The sequence below is a fragment of the Meriones unguiculatus genome, chromosome X (assembly GCF_030254825.1).
Source record: "Meriones unguiculatus strain TT.TT164.6M chromosome X, Bangor_MerUng_6.1, whole genome shotgun sequence".
In the NCBI taxonomy this organism is placed as follows: domain Eukaryota; kingdom Metazoa; phylum Chordata; class Mammalia; order Rodentia; family Muridae; genus Meriones; species Meriones unguiculatus.
This window is the reverse complement of record NC_083369.1, coordinates 125,263,394-125,285,589: the sequence shown is the minus strand read 5'-3', so window position 1 is coordinate 125,285,589 and position 22,196 is coordinate 125,263,394. Positions and strand designations below refer to the sequence as shown.

General features: G+C 39.2%; 1 pseudogene; it reads right to left on the bottom strand.

Moving 5' to 3' along the window:
- Positions 1 to 20,177: 20,177 nt before the first annotated feature.
- On the bottom strand, positions 20,178 to 20,666 carry LOC132649872 (peptidyl-prolyl cis-trans isomerase A-like; annotated as a pseudogene).
- Positions 20,667 to 22,196: the final 1,530 nt, after the last annotated feature.

The window sequence follows — 22,196 nt, the reverse complement described above, 5'->3', positions numbered from 1 at the left end:
TCTGTAAATATCTGTTGTTTTGTCTGCCAAAGGTGTACGTTTTTGCATGTCTCTAAGTTATTATGTTTAGTAAGTGATAAGCAGTCCGGAGTGTTTTATCGGTCTTCTTAATTAGGACTCTACCTTCCAGCAAACCGTTGTTCACTGCTGAGCCATTAAGTTAAAAGGAACTAAGTTTTTTTTTTTTCTTTTTACAACCCCTTGTATTTACAGCAAGAAACTGTCAGCACTGCAGGGGCTGCGGCTGCTTGTACTGTGAGTTAAAGGAGCCACCTGGCTTGACAGTTTAGGACCCTTTGCTGTCTTTTCCTTTAGAAGCTCTCGTGATCAGACCAGTGGCCCCTGGGAGTTAAACTCTGTTCCACCTCTTCACAAAAAAATAAATATGGCTCCTGGGGTGATTGATCCTGATTTCACTGGAGAAATTGAGAGCATTATACAACCTCCTACCAAAATGGTTTAAATTCAATCAGAACATAATTTTGCTTAGCTGCTCATACTCCCATATCAGGCCCTTAATAAACAAACAAAAATTAAAATAGCTACCTGTTTGGTGGAAGAGTAAGTCAAAAACTGTCACATTGAGCCTTCCACTAGTCCCCAGAACACCCCAATTTTTGTTATTGATAAAAAAATCAAGCATATAAAGAATATTACAAGACCTTACAAAGATAATTAACATTGTAGAAGGCATGGGAACTCTTCAGCCTGGGCTACCATCACCTTCTGTCACTCCAAAGGTCATAATACTATTGTCATTGAATGTCCAAGATTGCTATTTTATCATTCCATTGCATCCTTTTGTCAGTGCTTTGCCTTTAGTTTAATTTCAGCTAATTTTCAGAGACCATATTAAAAGTACTCATAAAAAATATATCCTTAGGCTATAAAATAAATAAAAACTTTAAAAAATATATAAATAAATAATATATCCCAACCCTTTGTTAGAAATTTGTGGATATTGCTATCCTACAAGTCTGTGAAGTTTATTCTGATGCTTATCTTATTCACCATATGGATAATATTTTACTTTCTTATAAGATAGGGCTTATTTACAAGAGACCTTGCCGTTCTTAGTTGAGCATTTGAGCTCTTATGGACTTCAGATGGCTCCAGGAAAAAAAAAAATGGTTCAGATACAATCTCCATTTTATATACAGTCAGCCTCCAATATCTAGCCTGAAGAGCCTTAGATACAGATACATGAAAGAGGGTAGAAATAACAACTAAGAACTGATTTATAAAAATAGAGGTAAAGACAAGCCTCCTGCTGCACATTCTATTTACAGCCTGATTAGACAGATACTAACAAATGACAAGAGAAGCTCCTATATGCTCTGGAGCCCTCAACCCTTTCTCCTTTGTTGTAGCGTCAAAATAGTGGGTTTTTTTTCTTGATACATAAGATTAAAAATGACAGCTCAGGAGGGAAAAATAAAATATTAGGAAAGAAGTTAACCCAGGAGGAGAAATCAAACTTGGAGAAGGAGGCAACACAGCATCATAATTCTGACTGGCCTCCCCCATCAATGCCTGGCCATAAGCCATACCCTAAAAACTCCTAAAAATGTAAACAGAAACTCATGAGATTTACTGCTTTTGTACTGGGCACTCAAACATTAATTTTTTTTCAGACAGGAAATGCAAACTAGTACCCTCCAGGACCAGGACATTTTACCGAGGGGGAGAGAGAGAGAGGTACAACTGCACGGACTAATACAATTCTCTAGGCTTTGAGCATACACCCTTAGAAGCATTCATTTACATATACATATGTACATATACACACATACATATATTTTTGCACTGCTAAACCTATCAAAAATTTCTTTAAAATATCAGAGACTAGATAGCTCAGAAACTTCGGGTAAAACCAAATACTATTGGTCTAAAATAAATAATAATAATAAAATGACTCTGAATGATATTCTGCTATATTCACAGATCAGTGCTTTATTTAGCCATCACCAGCGAAGCTTCCTCCTGCAGCAAATGGGAACAAATACAGAGACCACAGCCAGATATTACACAGAGACTGATAGACCTTGGAATAAACAGCTCTAAAAGGGTTGTGTCCATTAAAACCCTCCCTTCAGTACTCAGGTGATACAGTGGAAGAGGATGCAGAAACAGTGTAAGAGCCAGAGGGATAGAGGACACGAGGAGAACAAGAACATCTCTAAAACAACAGAGCAAAACTCCTATAAACTCAGAGACTGAAGCAGCAAGTACAGAGGATACATGCGTCTGCACCAGGTTCTATATATATTATAGCTTTCAGTTTAGTTTTCTAATGGGACTCCTGAGTGTGTGAATGAGTGGGGCTCTGATTCTAGTGCCTTTTCTTGGGTGCTCTTTTTCTTCTGTTGATTTACCTTGTCCAACTTGGATGTGGCAGTTTTTTGTTTTATTTTGTTATATTTTATTTTGTTACTTTTTGTTTTTATCTCTTAGTAACCCATTCTTTTCTAAGGAGAGACTAAAAGAGCGTGGGTCTAGATAGGAGGAGAGAAAGAGAGAAACTGGGAGACGTAGAGGAATGATAAACTGTAATACAGTCAATATTATATGAGAAATAATCTATTTTTAATAAAAGGGGAATAAAGTTTTACTTGAAAAAGGCTAATAAAATGGACAAAATCCTTGAAATAATTGCATAGAGAAATGACAGTAACAAAACCAATGAAGTATTAAAGAATATATATCAACACAGATACTGTTGACTTTAAATTGTTATAAGACATTATGAATAACTTTATTAAAGTAAAATGAAATTTTAGATAAAGTAGAAATGTTACTAAAATTTATACAGATTAGATCATTGTCAGAAAGGGGCAGAGGACCAAGAAGATATCTGAGTAAGACTCTTCAGAAAGTCTCTCCTCTCTGAGACATTAATTTGAGCAGGTATCTGTTCACACATATTTAGAAGAACTAATTAAATCAAATTAGATACTGTGTTGCTGGATTTTAGTACATTAAGAAAAGAAACATTGCAGAAGGCATGAAAGAAGGAGTTTCCCATATTATCTCTCTTCCAACTCTAAAAATAATGCAGCCTAGAAAGAGACAAAATAAATTAAGTCCAGTATTTAAATTTGTCCCAGTATCAGATCTACCACAATGAATCCCAGTGTTAAGCATATCTTCTTAGCCCATAGTTCTTAATGACTGGGCCTCTATTTTTTTTTCATATAGCTTAGTACCAGGTCAGCTTTGTTGAGGCCCAACCAGGTATACACCATAAACTTCTTCACCCAGGCCAATGTTTGGAGGTAGAATTTCAATACCTGCCAAGTCACCAGAAGATATGAGCACATTAGTAAGACAGAAACTGAGATCGTGCAAGTCCCTATAGCTGTTGAAACTTGGGTATTAACCCAGGCACAAAAAGAGACTGGTTCTACAACTCCTGCTCTAAACTTAAGATGCATGATGCAGAGCAGGAATCTGTTTGGAGGATAAGACAACATAATGATATCATGGGTATGTCATTCTCATGACATACAGAAACATAGATGGATATATTTCTGGTTTTCTACAATGTGATATATTATGGAGTAATATCAGTTTTATTAGCTTCAATTTCCCAAGTAATCTCGATTTCATTTGATAGTTGGATATTGGCAACCACAGGTTCTTTTATTCTAATCAATTACTCTCAGATCGTACATTATAAGTTAAGTCACACAATGTGTTCTCTCTCTCTCTCTCTCTCTCTCTCTCTCTCCAAACTATCCTGAAATTCAGTATGTTGCCCAGGCTGCTCTTAAATTTATGGCAATCCTCCTGCCCCAGCCTTATTATTTGTAAGGTTACAGGTGTGAGCTACCATGCCCAACAAAATAATGGATTTTTTTTTTCACTTGTGGCATAATATGGTGATCTAGAGCTAAAAGACCCTCAGTAGCATGGATATAGTTTCTGATGTTGTGCTGGTCTCTACAGTAGGCTAGGAGAATCAGCCTTGCAGTACTAATGGCCACAAGACTACCTACTCTATTTCTCCTCCAACTTCCAACAATGTAACATGAAGGAAGGGATTATTAAACTGATGAAGAAAGGGAACGTACACATCAAATTGTTCCATAAGCACCTGAGACTGCTCATTCCATGGTGAGGCATAGAGCTGAGCATAATCCTGTTGTACATGATCATAGGCAGGTGACTGAGAAAAAAAAAAAGAAAGAAAAGAAAACAAGCCAGACACCATCTATAAAGGGATAGATTACTCTTTTGAGACATTTTCAATACATTAAGTACAGATTTGGCCCAAGATTAGGCTTGAAGCACCCTCTAGTGGAAAAGTAGACTCACAGCACAAATGGCGTTAGGGCACCATATGCAAAAGTATAGTTCAGGATGACCACTAACTTGCAATCCTTCTGCTTCTGTATGGTACCACCACAACCAGCTACTGTACCATTTAATCAGAGACCTCTCTATAGATTCATAGTCAATAAGCAGCTTACTTAGAAAAGTAAGGTCCAAACAAATCCAGATTATGAAAGCTAATCTTTTCATGTAAAGATACACACCACCAAACATTAATAAATTTCAGGGAAAGTCAGGTATAGTGACACTCATCTACAATTCTAGCAATCACGAGATTGGGGGTGGGGTTACTGTGAGTTTGAGGCAAGCCTGGGATAAGGAGTGAATACCAGACTGTCCAGAGCTACATAGAAAGACTTATTAAAAAAAAAAAAGCCTTCAGGGAACCATAATATAAGAAACAAAATTATATAACATCCAAATAAATAGCATCTCATATGTATGTACACTTAGGCAGAACATTCAAAATAGCTGTTTTAAGGAAATTCAATGAGCTATAAGAAAACAGAGATAATTTTTTTCTTTTAGAAAAACCTTCCCAAAGACTAAAGTAATTTTAATAGAAATAATTAAAATGCATAATATATTAATCAAAAGATAAAGAGAAGAGTCTCAAGAGCAGCAAAAGAATATTTAATAATACAAAATAGTGCCCGCAACTGGTATGAGAGCAAATTTCTCAGCAGAATTCTCACAGGCAGGAGAGAGTAGCATGAGATGTTTAAAGTAAGGAAGAAATAATCATGCTTACCAGTACTTTATTCCCCAAAAACTGTTATGTAAAAAATGATATTTCCAGATAAAATATGAAAAAAATATATCCACCAGGGCTTTCCTACAAGAAATGTTCAGCTAGGCATGGAGAGTCTTGCCTATAATTCATCCCTTGGGAAGCTGAAGCAGAAGAAATGCCATATGTTTGAGGCCAGTTAAAACTACATACTGATTTCTAGGCCAGTTGAGGTTACAGATTGAGACTGTCTCAACAAGGGTAAGACGATAACAGAAGGAGGAAAGGTAGGTTGGTTAATGACAGTTTTTCAAACTAAAAAAAAAAAAAATTGCAAAGTTACAATAACACTAATTGGTTTAGAATAGCTATACGTACAAATTTTGAATCTCTAGTGTTGTCAATATGTTGTGCAAATAGTATTTATATCTTTAGTATAGACCTGTTTTAAGATAAAATTAAAATGGCTATTTTAATACATTAGGTAAAATGTAGGAAGATGTGATGTAAAATTAAGCATTTATATTTCAAAATAAGGATACAGACTGAAAGTGAGGGATAGAATAAATACTTCATGAAAATTGAATAGGAAAAAAGCAGAAGTAATTGAGTTAGTTGGGTTTTTCTCACACATGTAGCAAAATAGCTAACAAAATCATCTTAATGGAGAAAGGATTTATCTGGGCTTACAGTTTCAAGGGATAGTACAATATAGCAAGGAAGGCAATTATGACTGAGACAGCTCAGTCCTAGTAGCAGGAGCATGAAACAACTCATCAATTTTTGGTAACTTCAGCCAAAGACAGGATGGAATTGGACAAGGTGGCTAAGACTCTCAGAACCCACTCCTAGTAAACTATGTCTGCCAGCTATATTTCAGTTTCCACAACTTCTCCAAATGGTGCTAACAGCTATGAACTAAGTTTTTAAACAGATTAGCCTGTGGTGGACATTTTACATTCAAACTGCAACAATAACCATATATAAAATAGGCTTTTATTTTAAAACATAAAAATTACACACAGATTATAAATTTTAAGTTAATAAATCTGAAAGGTAGAGTTAGACTCAATTAATACCATATGACTTTACCACTTCATTTCCAGTAACATAGGTTATCAAGACCTAAGAGACATTCATAGAACATTTCATCCAATAGCTGATAAATATACCTTTTTCATAACACATGGAACATTTTCTAGGAGAGATCATAAGATAAGCCACAAAATAAGTCTTAATTATTTTTTTAAATACTCAACTCAATTATTTTTTTTTCAATGCAGTTTATTCAGGAACCTTGAACAATCATCTGACCCTGGGGAAAGCCAGCCCACAGCTTAAATAGCCTCTGGGTAGCCAACCCCAGCATGCCACGCGGGCTATGCAGATAGGTCCACATACACGGAAGCAAGCCAGATCCTCGGCCTTAGCCAAATGTGGAGTTGTTTGTGACAGAGAGCACTCACCATCGGGAAAGTGGAAGGCGGAAACCAGCTCCATCTTTAAGGCGCGGCATTACGCAGCTCTCTACAGTTCCCCCTTTTTGTTTTAGACACATCAGGCAAGAGTAGAGGTCTGATCTCTGATATTAGAAATAAATTGGGACTTTGTACTGATGTTCATTTAGGTGTCATCCACCCAAATAGCATCAGAACCGTCCGATACCTTTTTCTCAGAGGCGGAACCTGGGGCATCAACCCGCATGCAATCAGACATGCTCTTCTCTGGGTCGAAAGCGGCTGACCCTGAGTGCAGTGCTTAGCCTCGCATCCTGAGCATAACATTTTAGCTTTTTATGGTAGCCAACCATGCTTGGGGAGACTGTCCTGCTTCAATGGCTGTAAAGGCCTGAATGATCATGGCTGCATCACACTGTTGTGAGACTCTAATCTTGCATATATACCACAGGCAAACCAAGGAGACCAACACCAGAAGGCCTGCGAACATTCCCATGCCCGCCCATCCTTCAGATGATTCATGGCTGCAGCAATCCATGTTGGTAATCCTGTGGCTAGTCCTGCGCCCACTCTGGTAGAATTTACTGTGATAATGGCCACTCTCAGCTGCTCCATCGTAGTATTGAATTCTCCAGTCCAATTACCTAAAATATAGCTCGACAATTGTTTAGACAGATTTGCAGCACAGGAAAAATTCTCATGTTATATGCTAGTGACTCAAAGTCCAGCATATTTTCATTGACAGCCAAGTTGAGCGATTTGCCATAGGGTATCAATTTGCTCCTGCACGGGGTCAATCCTCTGATTGAACACCATCAAGCTTCCTTTTAGTTGAGCATTAATTCCTTTTTGTACAACTAAGGCATGAGCTACATTGGCTAAATGATTATTCAGGGTCTGAGCATTCTGCCCAGTATGACTCATGGCTAATGCCGCGGTGGTAGCTCCAACAGCCGCCAATGAGATGGCAGTAACAGTGGCGGCTGTAGTTCCAAGATCCCTTTTCTGTCTGAAGAGAGTCATAGCGTGAGGGGCATCAACGGGCACAGGCACCCAGCGAGGCATGCGAGTAACCAGGGCATACCTAAATTTACTAGCATTCCAGCATTGGGCAAAAAAGCAAGTATCACTACCACAATTACTTGGCTCTATCTGGCTAATAATGAATAAAAATGGGGCATATAAACAAACAGGTGTGGGCTTATAGGAAATATTATGAGAAGCCTTAACCCCTTCGTTGGAACATCCTGCATCAGTTCTAGAACTAGCAGTGGTGGTGTCCAAGGTCTGAGTAGGTTCAGGAGACCATTGCCCGCAGGGGCGAGACGTGCTCCATGCCAATTGACTAACTCCATGTTTTCCTCCACTTTTGAAAGTCATTTAAGGTTCTTAAATTATTTTTTTCCCTTTGTTTTTTAAATTTTTCATCAATTACACTTTATTCATTCTGCATCCCCCCATAAGTCCCTCCCTCCTCCCCTCCCAATTCCACCCTCCCTCCTCACTCTGCTTGCATGCCACTCCCCAAGTCCACTGATAGGGGAGGTTCTCCTCTCCTTTCTGATCTTAGTCTATCAGTTCACATCAAAAGTGGCTGCATTGTCCTCTACTATGGCCTGGTAAGGCTGCTCCCTCCCAGAGGGAGGTGATCAAAGAGCAGGCCAATCAGATTATGTCAGAGGCAGTCCCTCTTCCCATTACTATGTAACCCAATTGGACTCTGAACTGCCCTGGACTACATCTGTGCAGGGGTTCTGGGTTATCTCCATGAATAGTCCTTGGTTGGAGTATGAGTCTCTGGGAAGTTCCCTGTGTTCAAATTTTCTTGTTCTGTTGCTCTCCTTGTGGAGACCCTGTCCTCTCCAGCTCTTACTATTTCCCAGTTCTTACCTAAAATTCCATTCACTCTGCCCAACAGTTGCCCATCAGGCTCAGCATCTGCTTTGATAGTCTGTACGGCAGAGGCTTTCAGAGGCCCTCTGTGGTAGGTTCCTAGGTTGTTTCCTGTTTTCTTCTTCTTCTGATGTCCATCCTCTTTGCCTTTCCAGATGGGGATTGGACATTTTAGTTAGGGTCCTCTCTCTTGCTTAGTTTCTTTAGATGCACAGGTTTTAGTGGGTTTGTCCTATGTTGTATGTCTATATGAGTGAGTATATACCATGTGTGTCTTTTTGCTTCTGGGACAACTCACTCAGGATGATCCTTTCCAGATCCCACCATTTACCTGCAAATTTCATTTTTTCCTTATTTTTCATTGCTGAGTAATATTCCATTGTGTAGATGTACCACAATTTCTGCATCCATTCTTCAGTTGAGGGGCATCTGGGTTGTATCCAGCTCCTGGCTATTACAAATAAAGCTGCTACAAACATGGTTGAGCAAATGTCCTTTTTGTGTACTTGAGCCTCTTTTGGATATATGCCCAGTAGTGGTATGGCTGGATCTTGAGGAAGCGCTATTCCTAGTTGTCTGAGAAAGCGCCAGATTGATTTCCAGAGTGGTTGTACAAGTTTACATTCCCACCAGCAGTGCAGAAGGGTTCCCCTTTCTCCACAACCTCTCCAGCATGTGTTGTCACTTGAGTTTTTGATCTTGGCCATTCTCATGGGTGCAAGGTGAAATCTCAGGGTTGTTTTGATTTGCATTTCCCTAATGGCTAGTGAGGTTGAGCATTTCTTTAAGTGCTTCTCTGCCATTCGGTATTCCTCTACAGAGAATTCTCTGTTTAGCTCTGTTCCCCATTTTTTACGTGGATTACTTGGTTTGCTGTTTTTCAGCTTCTTTAGTTCTTTATATATACTGGATATGAGTCCTCTGTCAGATAAAGGGTTGGTGAAGATTCTTTCCCAATCTGTAGGCGGTCGCTTTGTTTTGATGACGGCGTCCTTTGCTTTTTCAGTTTCATGAGGTCCCATTTATTGATTGCTGATCTTAGAGCCTGTGCTGTTGGTGTTCTGTTCAGGAAGTTGCCTCCTGTGCCAATGAGTTCAAGGCTCTTAAAAACTTTTTCTTTTTTTTTTTTTAACAGGTTTAGTGTGTTCGTTTTTATATTGAGCTCTTTCATCCACTTGGGTTTTAGTATTGTGAAGGGGGTAAATATGGTTCTACTTGAATTTTTCTACATATAGACATCCAGTTAGACCAGCACCATTTCTTGAAGATGGTATCTTTTTTCCATTGTATGGTTTTGGCGTCTTTGTCAAAGATCAGGTGTCCATAAGAGTGTGGGTTTATTTCTGGGTCTTCTATTTTATTTCATTGATCCACCATTCTGTTTCTATGCCAGTACCATGCAGTTTTTATAACTATTGCTCTATAGTACAGCTTGAGATCAGGGATGGAGATACCTCCAGAAGATCTTTTCTTGTAGAGGATTGTTTTAGCAGTTCTGGGTTTCTTGTTATTCCATATGAAGTTGAGAATTTTTCTTTCCAGGTCTGTAAAGAATTGTGTTGGTAATTTGATGGGCATTGCATTGAATCTGTAGATTGCTTTTGGTAAGATGGCCATTTTTACTATGTTAATCTTGCCAAGCCATGAGCATGGGAGATCTTTCCATCTTCTCATATCTTCTTCTAATTCTTTCTTCAGAGATTTGAAATTTTTTTCATGCAAGTCTTTGACTTCCTTGGTTAGGGTTACTCCGAGGTACCTTATGTCATTTGTGGCTATTGTGAAGGGTGTTATTTCCCTAATTTCTTTCTCAGCCCTTTTGTCTTTTGTATACAGGAGGGCTACTGATTTTTTTGAGTTAATTTTGTATCTGGCCACTTTGCTGAAGGTGTTTATCAGCTGTAGGAGTTCCCTGGTAGATCAACTCAATTATTTTTTTCTGACCACAATACAATAAAATTGAAAATCAGTATCAAGCAAACCTTTGAATATTATACAGTTAAATAGATACTAAATAACTTTTTCTTGAATCAATGGACGAAGGAAAAAATTAATCCTAAACATAATCCTAAACCTATGTGACTCTGCAAAAGTGGTATTAAAAAGTTTATATAAATTGACACATATATCCAAAAGCACAAATATTTCAAAGAACCTGACTGAATTATGAAAAGACCCCAAAATATAACTGTGAACTTAAAAATCATAGGCTCTGTTCAAGAAGTTGTCCCCTGTGCCAATGGGTTCTAGGCTCTTCCTCACATTTTCTTCTAACCAACTTAATGTATCTGGTTTTATGTTGAGGTATTTGATCCACTTGGACTTTAGTTTTGTTGCAAGGTGATAAATATGGATCTATTTACATTTTTCTAAATGTAGACATCCAGATAGAGCAGCACCATTTGTTGAAGATGCTGTCTTTTTTCCCATTGTCTGGTTTTGGCTTCTTTGTCAAAAATAAATTATCCATAGGTGTGTGGGTTAATTTCTGGGTCTTATATTCAATTCCATTGATCCACCATCCTGTCTCTATGCTAGTACCATGTTTTTATTACTGTTGCTCTACAGTACAGCTTGAGATCAGGGATGGAGATACTTCCAGAAGATCTTTTATTGTAGAGGATTGTTTTAGCAATTCTGGGTTTGGAATACTACTCAGCAATGAAAAACAAAGAAATCATGAAATTTTCAGGTAAATGGTGGGATCTAGAAAAGATCATCCTGAATGAGGTATCCCAGAAGCAGAAAGACACACACGGTATATACTCACTTATAAGTGGATATTAGACATATAATATAGGATAATCATACAAAAATCTGTACACCTAAGGAAGGTAATCAAGAAGGAGGACCCTGGGGTGCTCAATTTTCATTCAGAAAGGCAAATGAAATGGACATTGGAAGAGGTAGAAAACAGGTAACAGGAACAGGAGCCTATCACAGATGGCTGCTGAAAGACTCCACCCAGCAGGGTATCAAAACATATGCTGAGATTCATAGCCAAACTTTGGGCAGAGTGCAGAGAATTTTATGAAAGAAGGGGGAAATAGAAAGATCTGGAAGGAACAGGAACTCCACAAGGAGAACATTAGAACCAAAAATCTGGGCACAGAGGTCTTTTCTGAGGCTGATACTCCAAACAAAGATCATGCATGGAGATAACTTAGAACATCTGCACAGAAGTAGCCCATAGCAGCTCAGTGTCCAAGAGGATTCCCCAATAATAGGAACAGGAACCATCTCTGACATGAACTCAGGGGCTGGCTCTTTATCACCTCCACCTGAGGGGGGAGCAGTCTTACCAGTCCACAGAGGAAGACAAAGGAGCCAGTCCTGATGAAACCTGATAGACTAGGATCAGACGGAAGGGGAGGAGGACCTCCACTATCAGTGGCCTGGGGAAGAGGCATGGGGGTAAATGAGGGAGGGTGGGTTTGGGAGGAGGTGGAAGAGGGGCTACAGCTAGGATACAATGTAAATAAACTGTAATTAATAAAAATAAAAAATTAAAAAAATAAAATAAAGAAAAAGATCATAGGCTTCCATGGTAAGGTAGTACTGGCCTATAATTCCAGCATTTGAGAAGTAGAAACAAGAGAATTACAAGAGCACTGTAGGCTACATAACAAGTTCAAGTATTAAGGCCAGCCTAAGGTACATAGTGAGACCCTTCCTCTGAAAACTGAAGGCCAGGGGTAAAAGCTTCTTTGGGAGACCACTTGTCTAGCATATGTAAAATCTTATAAATTAACACCAAAAATATGATGGACTAATTTATCTGTCAGAGGAAGGTTTTAAAACAACAACAAAGCACTTAAACTGTAGCACAGTTACAGTTGGTTTTTAGTAAGATTTATAATGGCATTCAGGATAAAAGGAAACAGTGGAAAGACTATAGAAAGAATATATATATATATATATATATATATATATATATATATATATATATATGTATACTAGAGTACAGGTGAGCTACTACGTGCAAAAAGAATTAGTGTATGTAAAATTGAGTCAGTTGTTTTGCATAAAGGCACTGTGAAAAGGCCTTTGGGGTATCCCATAAATCTTTGAGGCTCCCTTACTTATCCTAAGCCCAGATACTTTCCAGAAGTGTTTTAGGAATGTCTCTGAGGTACACTCTCTATAGACTTCCTGCTAAGGGCTGTTTCAGGATTTGTTTCTCTGTTTTATTTGGCAAAGCATTTCACAGCTAGAACCATGTTTCAGATGGACCCAGGTATTACTTAATGTAGTAGTAGATCTTTGGGTATGTACATGGTGTTAATTCTACAGGTATTTAGAATGTAAGTGAAATGTGGCCATGGTCTTCCTCCGAAGTTTTAGAACAAATCTTAAGATTCCAGGCAGAAGTTTTGCACAGGGTCAGTGCTAATACAGAGAGCTCCAGATTGGCAAATGGACAGTGGAGTCAGGAGTGTGGGGCTATAATAAGAACTGTAGATATGTAGAGCTGCCAACAATGCACAATGTCTGTCAGGGAAAATTGCATGCAAAGTCTACATGAAAGTATAGCCATGTGATCTGTGATGAGCCATTAAAAGATCCATAGAGTTGGACTGCCCAACTCTTGGGTCCCACTTATTGCTGTAAAGATGTATAGGATGCTGGAATTAAGAGCTTTAAAACTTAATGTGTTCCTGATGATTTTTGGTCTTCCTTTGTATTTGCCAATTTCTCCACTTTGCAATGGGAATATATACCCTGTACCTGTTCTACTGTCATGTACTTGAGGTAAATAACTTGATTTTACAGGCTCACAGCTGGAAGGAGTTTGTCTTGAGACCTTCAGTTCTGAACTTTTCAGTTAAAATTGGAATTAATTTTGGACTATTGTTAAATAAATGGTTGAATTTTACATTGTAACCAGACTGTAAACCTTGAAGGGCAAGAGAATAATTATTCAGTGTGATTCGAATGAGTCCTTACGGATTTTTGCATTGAAACTTTATCCTCATTGTGCAGTATTAGAACAATGGTATTTGGAGATGGATCCTTTGGGAAGTGATCAAGATCAGACAAGGTTATCAAAGTACAACCTCCATGATTGAATACTGGTGGCTTTATGAGAAGACTGAGAAAGACCAAGGCATATACATAGGCATTCCTTATTTCTTTATATGTGATATTTTTTTGCTGTCTTAGGACTCACCAAGATGAATGTCCTCAACTCTGGACCAAAATCATAAGTTCTTTCTTTTTTTGTTTCTTCTTGTAAACTATTTTATTTTCAGAATCACTGACTTGGTAATCCAGTGTCCTGTTTTTTTTCCCCACAGTTTATTCATTATATATTCCTATTGAAGCCCCCTCCCTCAACTCTTTCTGATCCCACCCTCCATCCTTCCCTCCAACCCCTTCCCATAGTCCACTTAAAAGGGGAGTTCTCCTCCTTTGTCATCCAAGCATAGCTTATCAAGTCTCAACAGGATTGCTTAGATCCTCTTTCTCTGTGGCCTGGCAAGGCCACATCACCAGGGGCTAGAGATCAAAGAGCAGTCAATGGAGTTCATGATAGAGGCAGTCCGTGCTCCCCTTAGTGATCCAAAAGGAGACTGAGATGCCAATAGGCCACATCTGCACAGGGGATCTAGGTCCTCTCCATGCATGTTCCTTAGTTGGTACATCAGTCTCTGCAGGACCCCCTGGCCTCAGATCCTTTAGCTTTGTTGGACTCCTTGTGGGGCTCCTGTACCCTCATGTCCCTCTATCCTCAATTCCCTTTTCTTCCATTCTCCCTGCATTCTGCCCAAAGTTTGGCCCTGAGACTCAGCATCTGCTTCCATCCCCTGTTGGGTGGAGCCTTTCAGAGGACCCTCCTCTTTCCTCTCTTCCACCACTTCTGGTGTCTATCGTGTTTGCCATTCTCAATGAGATTTAAGCACCCTCACTAGAGTTCTCCTTAGTGTTTAGCTTCTTTAGGTCTGTAGAAAGCTATCCTATATTATATGACTAAAACCGCTTATAAGTGAGTGAATACCATACTTGTTTTTCTGTTTCTGAGTTACCTGACTCAGAATGAACTTTTCTAGTTCCATTCATTTGCCTGCAAATTTCATGATTTCCTTGTTTTTAGTAGCTGAGTAGTATTCCATTATGTAGATGTGCCACAATTTCATTATCCATTCCTCTGTTGAGGGACATCTAGGTTGTTTCAAGATTACAAATACAGCTATTACAAAGAAAGCTGTTATGAACATAGTTGAGCAACTGTCCTTATTTAATGGTGGTGCATCTATTGGGTATCTGCCCAGGAGTGGTATAGCTGGATCTTAAGGTAGTGCTATACCCAATTTTCTGAGAAAGCGCCATTTTGATTTCCAAAGTACTTTTACAAGTTTGCACTCCCATCAGCAACAGAGGAGGGTTCCCCTTTCTTTACAACCTCTCCAAAATGTGTTGTCACTTGAGATTTTATCTTAGCCATTCTGATCAGTATAAGATGTAATCTCAGATTTGTTTTAATTTGCATTTCTCTGATGATTAATGATGTTGAACATTTCTTTAAGTGTCTCTCTGCCATTCTATAGTCTTCTATTGAGAATTCTTTGCTTAGATCTTGTACCCAATTTTTAATTGTATTATTTGGTTTGTTGGTGTTTAATTTCTTGAGTTCTTTATATAGTTTGGATATTAGCCCTTTGTCAGATAAAGGGTTGGTGAAGATCCTTTTCCAGTCTGTAGAGTGTTGTTTCAATCTGTTGACAATGTCCTTTGAATTACAGAAGCTTTTTTGGTTTCATGAGGTCCCATTTATTCATTGTAGATCTTAAAGCCTGAGCTGTTAGTATTCTGTTCAGGAAACTATCTCCTGTGCCAATGAGTATGAGACTCTTCCACACTTTTTCTCCCAACAGATTTAAGTGTGTCTGGTTTTATGCTGAAGTATTTGATCCACTTGGACTTTAATTTTGTGCAGCATGGTAAATATGGGTCTATTTGAATTTTTCTACATGTGGACTTCCAGTTAGAAGAACACCATTTATTGAAGATGTTATCTGTTTTCCATTGGATGTTTCTGGCACTTTTTTCAAAAATCAGGTGCCTATAGGTATGTGGATTTATTTCTGGGTCTTCAATTTGATTCCATTGATCCACCAGTCTCTTTCTATGCCAGTACCATGCAGTTGGTAAGTTCTTTCTTATGAAGAAGTAACTCTTCATAATTTATATTGTCTCAAATATTTTGATATGGTAATATAAATGGGCTAATCCAAGTATAACAAACAATTGTCTTTTATTTTTATTGCTTTGAAACTATTCTAAGGCTGTTTCAAAAACCAATGTTCAGGCATTTAATAAATAACAAAGAGGGAGTCCAAGATGGTGGTGACCAGCATGCACTTTATCTGAGGGGCACAGGATCTGAAACTCCGAAATGGGTGAGTGGAGGGGCTTCTGAAGCCAGAATATCTACATTGAGGCTTCCTTGATGAGACGGAACAACCCATGAGCTGGGACAGTTTGTATCCAGGTCACCTGTCAACATCTCCAGGTATTGGCATCATTGAGTGTGGTGAATATTCAAACCCCTGCATTTCCCCTTTCCCCAAGCACGAGCCTCCATGCTTGGTGACAGAGATGGCAAAGGTGGCAGAAGTAGTATGGGCCTCCCAGGCCGGTGGCTGTGGCAGGCAACTGTATAGGCTTCCAATGTCTGCAGCTGCAACAGGGCACTGACTAACCTAAGCAGGAGCCTCTGTGCTCAGTGACTGAGACAGCAGAGGCAGTGGCACATCTATGGTAGCAGCTGTGCAGCAGTTGGACCAAGCAGGATCCTCCATGTTCTATGACTGAGATATCGGAGGAGGCTGCCCCAAGCAGGAGCCTCTGTGCTCAGTGACAGAGAAAGCAGAGGCAGGTCTCCCTGCCTGGAGGCCAAACAGTGGACACCACTTATCTGACAGATCTCCTACACTCTCATTTGCCCCTATGGGCACAAATATGAGAGAAGAGAACAGGGGGAACCCCTGGGCTTTCTGATTAGGCCTGAGAGCAAGTGAGTGCACCTTCAAGTGAGTGCATGCAGAGCCCCAGATCCAAGGTGTCTCTACTCTAGGAGCAAGACATTGGATCCCTCCCATCAACAACCCCACTGAGGGCAACATAGAGATCCTTTGGACAGTGTTCTCAACATTTAAGCCCCTGTTCTGTGGGGCTACCAGTGGATTCCAGGCTAACAATTCCTGGAGCACAGACAGATCTGAATACCAGGAGGACAGTATGACAGTCCTGTAGGCCACTGAGTTATTCAGGGCACTTGCACATGCTTATTGCACCTGCAAACAGTGCCAGCACCCCCTCCTGGGCTTGAGATCCACCCCTCCAGGCATCTACATGCTCTAGCATCCTGTCCTTTAAAGCACACTTCTATGTATACTCTGAAGGTTGTGCACATGCACCTGCAACCTTCCTCCCTCAGCTACAGCTGAAACACCAACAACCACTCTCAAAACAGTTAACATCTTTCATATTCCTGAATAATACTCTAAACCTGAGAGACAAACAAACCCAGTATGAAGTGCAGACTCCAGGGAAAAACAGTGAAGCTTACAGATAACCAGATGGTTAAAGGTCGGCATAAGAACACATCCAATTAAAATCAGGACATCATGGCTTCACTAGCAAGACCACAAATCAATGGATATGCTAATTCATTAGAAACACAGGAAAATTATCTAAAATCTGTGCTTATCCAGTTATTGGAGAAACATAAAGAGGAAACTAACAAAGCTCTCAAAGAAATACAGGCAAATACAGCCAAAAAACAGAGGCACATGGAAAGGCACAAGTAGTGGCATATAGAGAGGAAATGAACAAAAAAATAAAGGCCATCACGGAAAGACAGGAATACATATTCAAACAGATGAAGGAAATGATGCAAGACATGATAACAGAATTAGAATCTGTAACGAAAACACAAGCAGAGAAAACTCTGGAGCTGGAAAACTTAGAGACAAGATCCGGAACCACAAAGGTAAGCATCACCAACAGAATAAAAGAGACGAAAGAGAGATTCTCAGGTGCTGAAGATTCAATTGCAGAAACTGATATATCTCTCAAAGAAATAGTACAAATGGAAAAGAACCAAACACAAAACATCAAAGAAATCAAGGGCACCATGAAAAGACAAAATCTAAGAATAATAGAACCTGATGACAAAGAAGACTCCAGGCTCCAAGGTCCAGAAAATATTTTCAAGAAAATCATAGAAGAAAATTTTCCCAACTTAAACAAAGAGATATCCATAAGCATACAAGAGGCCTACAAAACACCAGGAAAGAAACTAGACCAGAAAAGACTAGACCAGAGAGGAAACTCTTTATGTCACATCATAGTCAAAACATTAAATCTACAAAACAAAGAAATATATTAAAAGCATCAAGGGAAAAAGGCCAAGTAACATATAAAGGTGGACCTACCAGAATCACATCAGAATTCTCAACAGAAACTATGAAACCCAGAATGACCTGGGCAGATGTTATGCAGACTCTAAGAGAACCCAGATACCAACCCAGAATACTATACCCAACAAAGCTTTCAATCAACATAGATGGAGAAAACAAAATATTCCATACAAAACTAAACTTAAACAATATCTATACAGTAAGCCAGCTCTACAGACGATACTTAAAGAAAAACTCCAATCCAAGTAAAGCAACTAAACCCAAGAAAACACAGGATACACATAACTTTACAACAAAAATAAAAAGAAAACAAGCATAGAAACACAGTAACACTACCAACTCCATAATAAAAGGAACCAACATTCTTTGGTCACTATTATCTATCAATATCAACAGACTCAACCATCCAATAAAAAGGCAGAGAGTATTGTTATATTTTCTTAGCCCTCAAAGGACAATTAGATTTTTTAAATTTAATTTTATTTATATATTTATTTATTACAATTGATTCACTTTGTATATCCCCTGCACTCCCCTCCCTTGTCTCCATCTAGGTCCACCCACCCGCCCTCTTCTCCCCCTATGCCCTTTCCCTAGTGCCCTGATATCGAAGGTCCTCCTCCTCTTCTTTTTTTAAAATAATTTTCAAAATTTATTTATTTTTTTATTAATGACATTTGATTCACTTTTAATCCTAGCAATAGCCCCCTCCCCCTTTCCCTCCCAATCCTACCCTCCCTCTCTTATCTCCTTACATTCCCGTCCCCAAGTCCACTGATAGGGGTGGTCCTCATTCCCTTCCCTCTGACTCTAGCCTATCAGGTCTTCATTGTCTTCCTCTGTGGCCTGGTAAGGCTGCTCCCCCCTCAGGGGGAGATGATCAAAGAAATCAGCCATTTAGTTCATGTCAGACCCAGCCCCTGTTCCCATTACTAGGGAACCCACTTGGAGATTGAGTTGCTATGGGCTACATCTGTGCAGGGGTTCTAGGGTATCCATGCATGGACCTTGGTTGGAGTATTGGTCTCAGAAAAGACCCCTGTGCCCAGATATTTTGGTTCTGTTGATCTCCTTGTGGAGCTCCTGTCCCCTCAAGGTCTTTTTATCTCATGAAAATGAAAAGTTTCTGTAAAACAAATGACACTATCATCAGAACAAAACAACAACCTACAGACTGGGAAAGGATCCTCATCAACCCTATATCTGACAGAGGGCTATTATTCAGAATATATAAAAAAAAAACTCAGGAAGTTAAAAAGCAACAAATCAAGTAATCCAATTTAAAAATTGGGTACAGTGCTAAACAGAGAATTCTCAATAGAGGAATATCGAATGGCAGAGAACACTTAAAGAAATGCTCAACCTCCTTAGTCATCAGGGAAATTCAAATCGAAAGGACACTGAGATTTCACCTTACACCCATCAGACTCAAAGTGACATCAGACTCAAGTGACAATACATACTGGAGAGGATGTGGAGAAGGGGGGACACTCCTCCATTGCTGGTGAGAATATAAACTTGTACAACCACTTTGGAAATAAGTCTGGCACTTTCTCCCCTTCTAGCTGACCCTAGCTTATTGGGTCTCATCAAGGATGGCTGCATCATCTTCTGTGGCCTGGCAAGGCTGCACCCCCCAGACGGAGGTGAATAAATAGACAATCACTGATTTCATGTCAGAGACAACCCCTGAAACACCAGGGAACCCACTTGGAAACTGAGCAGCCAATGGGCTTCCTTTGAACAGGAAGTCTAGGTCCTCTCTATGCATGGTCCTTAGTTGGAGTATTGGTCTGTGCAGGTCCACCTGGGCCCAGGTACTTTGGTTCTGTTGTTCTCCTTGTGGAGTTCCTGTCCCCTCCAGGTCTTTCTATCTCCCTCTTCTTCTTTAAGGATTCTGGCACTCTGCCCAAAGTTTGGCTATGAATCTCAATATGTCCTTCAATACCCTGGTGGATATAGTCTTTCAGAGGTCCTCTGTGGAAGGCTCCTGTCTTTTGCCTTGTCTTCTCCTACTTCTGATGTCTATATATCATTTCTGTCTTTCTGCTTCTGGGTTATCTCACTCAGGATGATCTTTTCTAGTTCCCACCATGTGCCTGAAAATCTCATGATTTCCTTGTTTTTAATTGCTGTGTAGTATTCCATTGTACAAATGTACCACACTTATTCATAATCATAAACTTAACTCTGCAATCCAGCTAGGCTTGGAGGGTAATGAGGAAAATATGGAACCCAAAAACTTCAATGAGAGCAGAGATTACAAGGTGGTGCTCTTCTGAGTTACAAAAAGAATGGTCTGGTGGGTAAGAGGCCTACAATTCAAAAGAATTAGATTTATCCACAGTTGGAAATTGTTATCTTCTTGCTGGTCTTGCCATTCCTAGACCCAAAACACTCCATGGTTTCCATGATTTCATGCCTTCTTTCACATTCTTAAAGACTGCATCCTTGCTATCCAGCCACTAAGCGTTGGCTGTGTAGATAAAAAATTTGGGAACAATTTGTGTTTGGTCCAACATTTGCCATGGACAAGATACCAGGACCTGCATGCTCTAGGATGAAGTTCTCATCCTCAAATTTCTCCCAGTAGATGGACCTGCCACCAGTGGCATTATTGTGTGTGAAGTTACCACCCTGGCACATGAATCCTGGAATAATTCTATGAAAGGAGGAATCTTTATATCCAAATCCTTACTCTCCAATGTTCAGAGCATGAAAGTTTTTTGCTGTCTTTGAAACTTTGTCTGCAAACAGCTCTAAGGAGAAGTGGCTCAAGGACTGGCCATAGGCCTTGATGTCAAAGAACACAGTTGCATTGACCATGGTTGCAACAAGCAGCAACAGGGAACAGCGATGCATGTAAAGTCTACAACAGGTATTTTTACCTGTTCAAATGTTCTGAGAGCCCAACTTATTTTATAATAAGTGAAACAACATAGACTTTTCAATCTAGCAAAGACGGAACTCATTATTTGACTATTAGCATGTAATTAACTGTTTATACAACACTTGGCTTAAATTCAAAATTGATTCAAGTGATTGATAATATAAGACAAACATGAAATAAATATCATCAAACTACTTATAACCCAAAACTATAAGAAGAAAACAAAACTAAGGATAATAAAAGTTGACTCATTTAAGTGCCAAACTTAGTTCTTACATTCATGTTGTCTCTGTGAGCAACAATAATAGCTTCTTGATTAGGTTACAGCATAGATGTGGCTGGCATTAACGATTGGCAAGTGGTATGGGTAGCAGCATCTAATGCTTTGTGGTAGCAAAAGATTTCCCTTTTATGCCAGTTATGTAGTGAATTTTGGGTTGTTGTTCTTGAAAGCTTAATCTTATTTCTGATCTCCATGTCTCATATCTTTGAGTTGTAAAATATAATTTATTCCAACTCAATTTTATTGAAATGTATTTATATACATTTGGGTGCATGTGTTTTAAACTACACATGTCAATTGGTTTTAATAAAGGTATACACCATATTATCAACTTCACAATAAAGATGTAATACATTATTGTAAGTCCAAAACATTTCCTCACTCTTTTTAGTAAATGTATATCCTCTCTACCTCTAGGAAATCATTATTCTGCTTTCTGTCAGCACAGTTTCATTTTTAAATTTCTAGAGCTTAGCCTAAATGTAGTCATACTTTATGTATTGTTTTATGTAAACTTCTTTAGTTAAGAAGAATATATTTTAGATTAATCTATCTTTGTTTCTTGCAAATAATCTAATCCTTTTTATGAGTGAAATTTATTCCTTTTATTTGCCATCTGTTCTTTTTTTTAAATTTATTTATTTTTACATTTTTTTCTTTATTAATTATACTTTATTCCCTTTGTATCCCCCCTGTGGTACCCTCCCTCCTCCCATCCCAACCCTCCCCTTCCTCCACCCTCTGCATGCTTGCCCCTCCCCAAGTCCACTGATAGGGGAGGACTTCTTTTCCTTCCTTCTGATCCTAGTCAATTAGGTCTCATCAGGAGTGGCTGCCTTGTCCTCTTTGGTGTCTTGGTAATTCTGCTTCCCCTTTAGGGGGAGGTAATTAAAGAACAGGCCAATCAGTTCATGTCAGAGACAGTCCCTGTTCCTATTACAATGGAACCCACTTGGATACTGAACTGCCATGGACTACTTCCGTGCAGGGGTCTTAGGTTATCTCCATGCATAGTCCTTGGTTGGAGTATCAGTCTCAGGAAAGACCCCTGTGCTCAGATTTTTTGGTTCTGTTGCTCTCCTTGTGGAGTTCTTGTCCTCTCCAGATCTCATTGTTTCCCACTTCTTTCAAAATCTGTACACCTAAAGAAACTAATCAAGAGGGAGGACTCTTGCTAAAATGC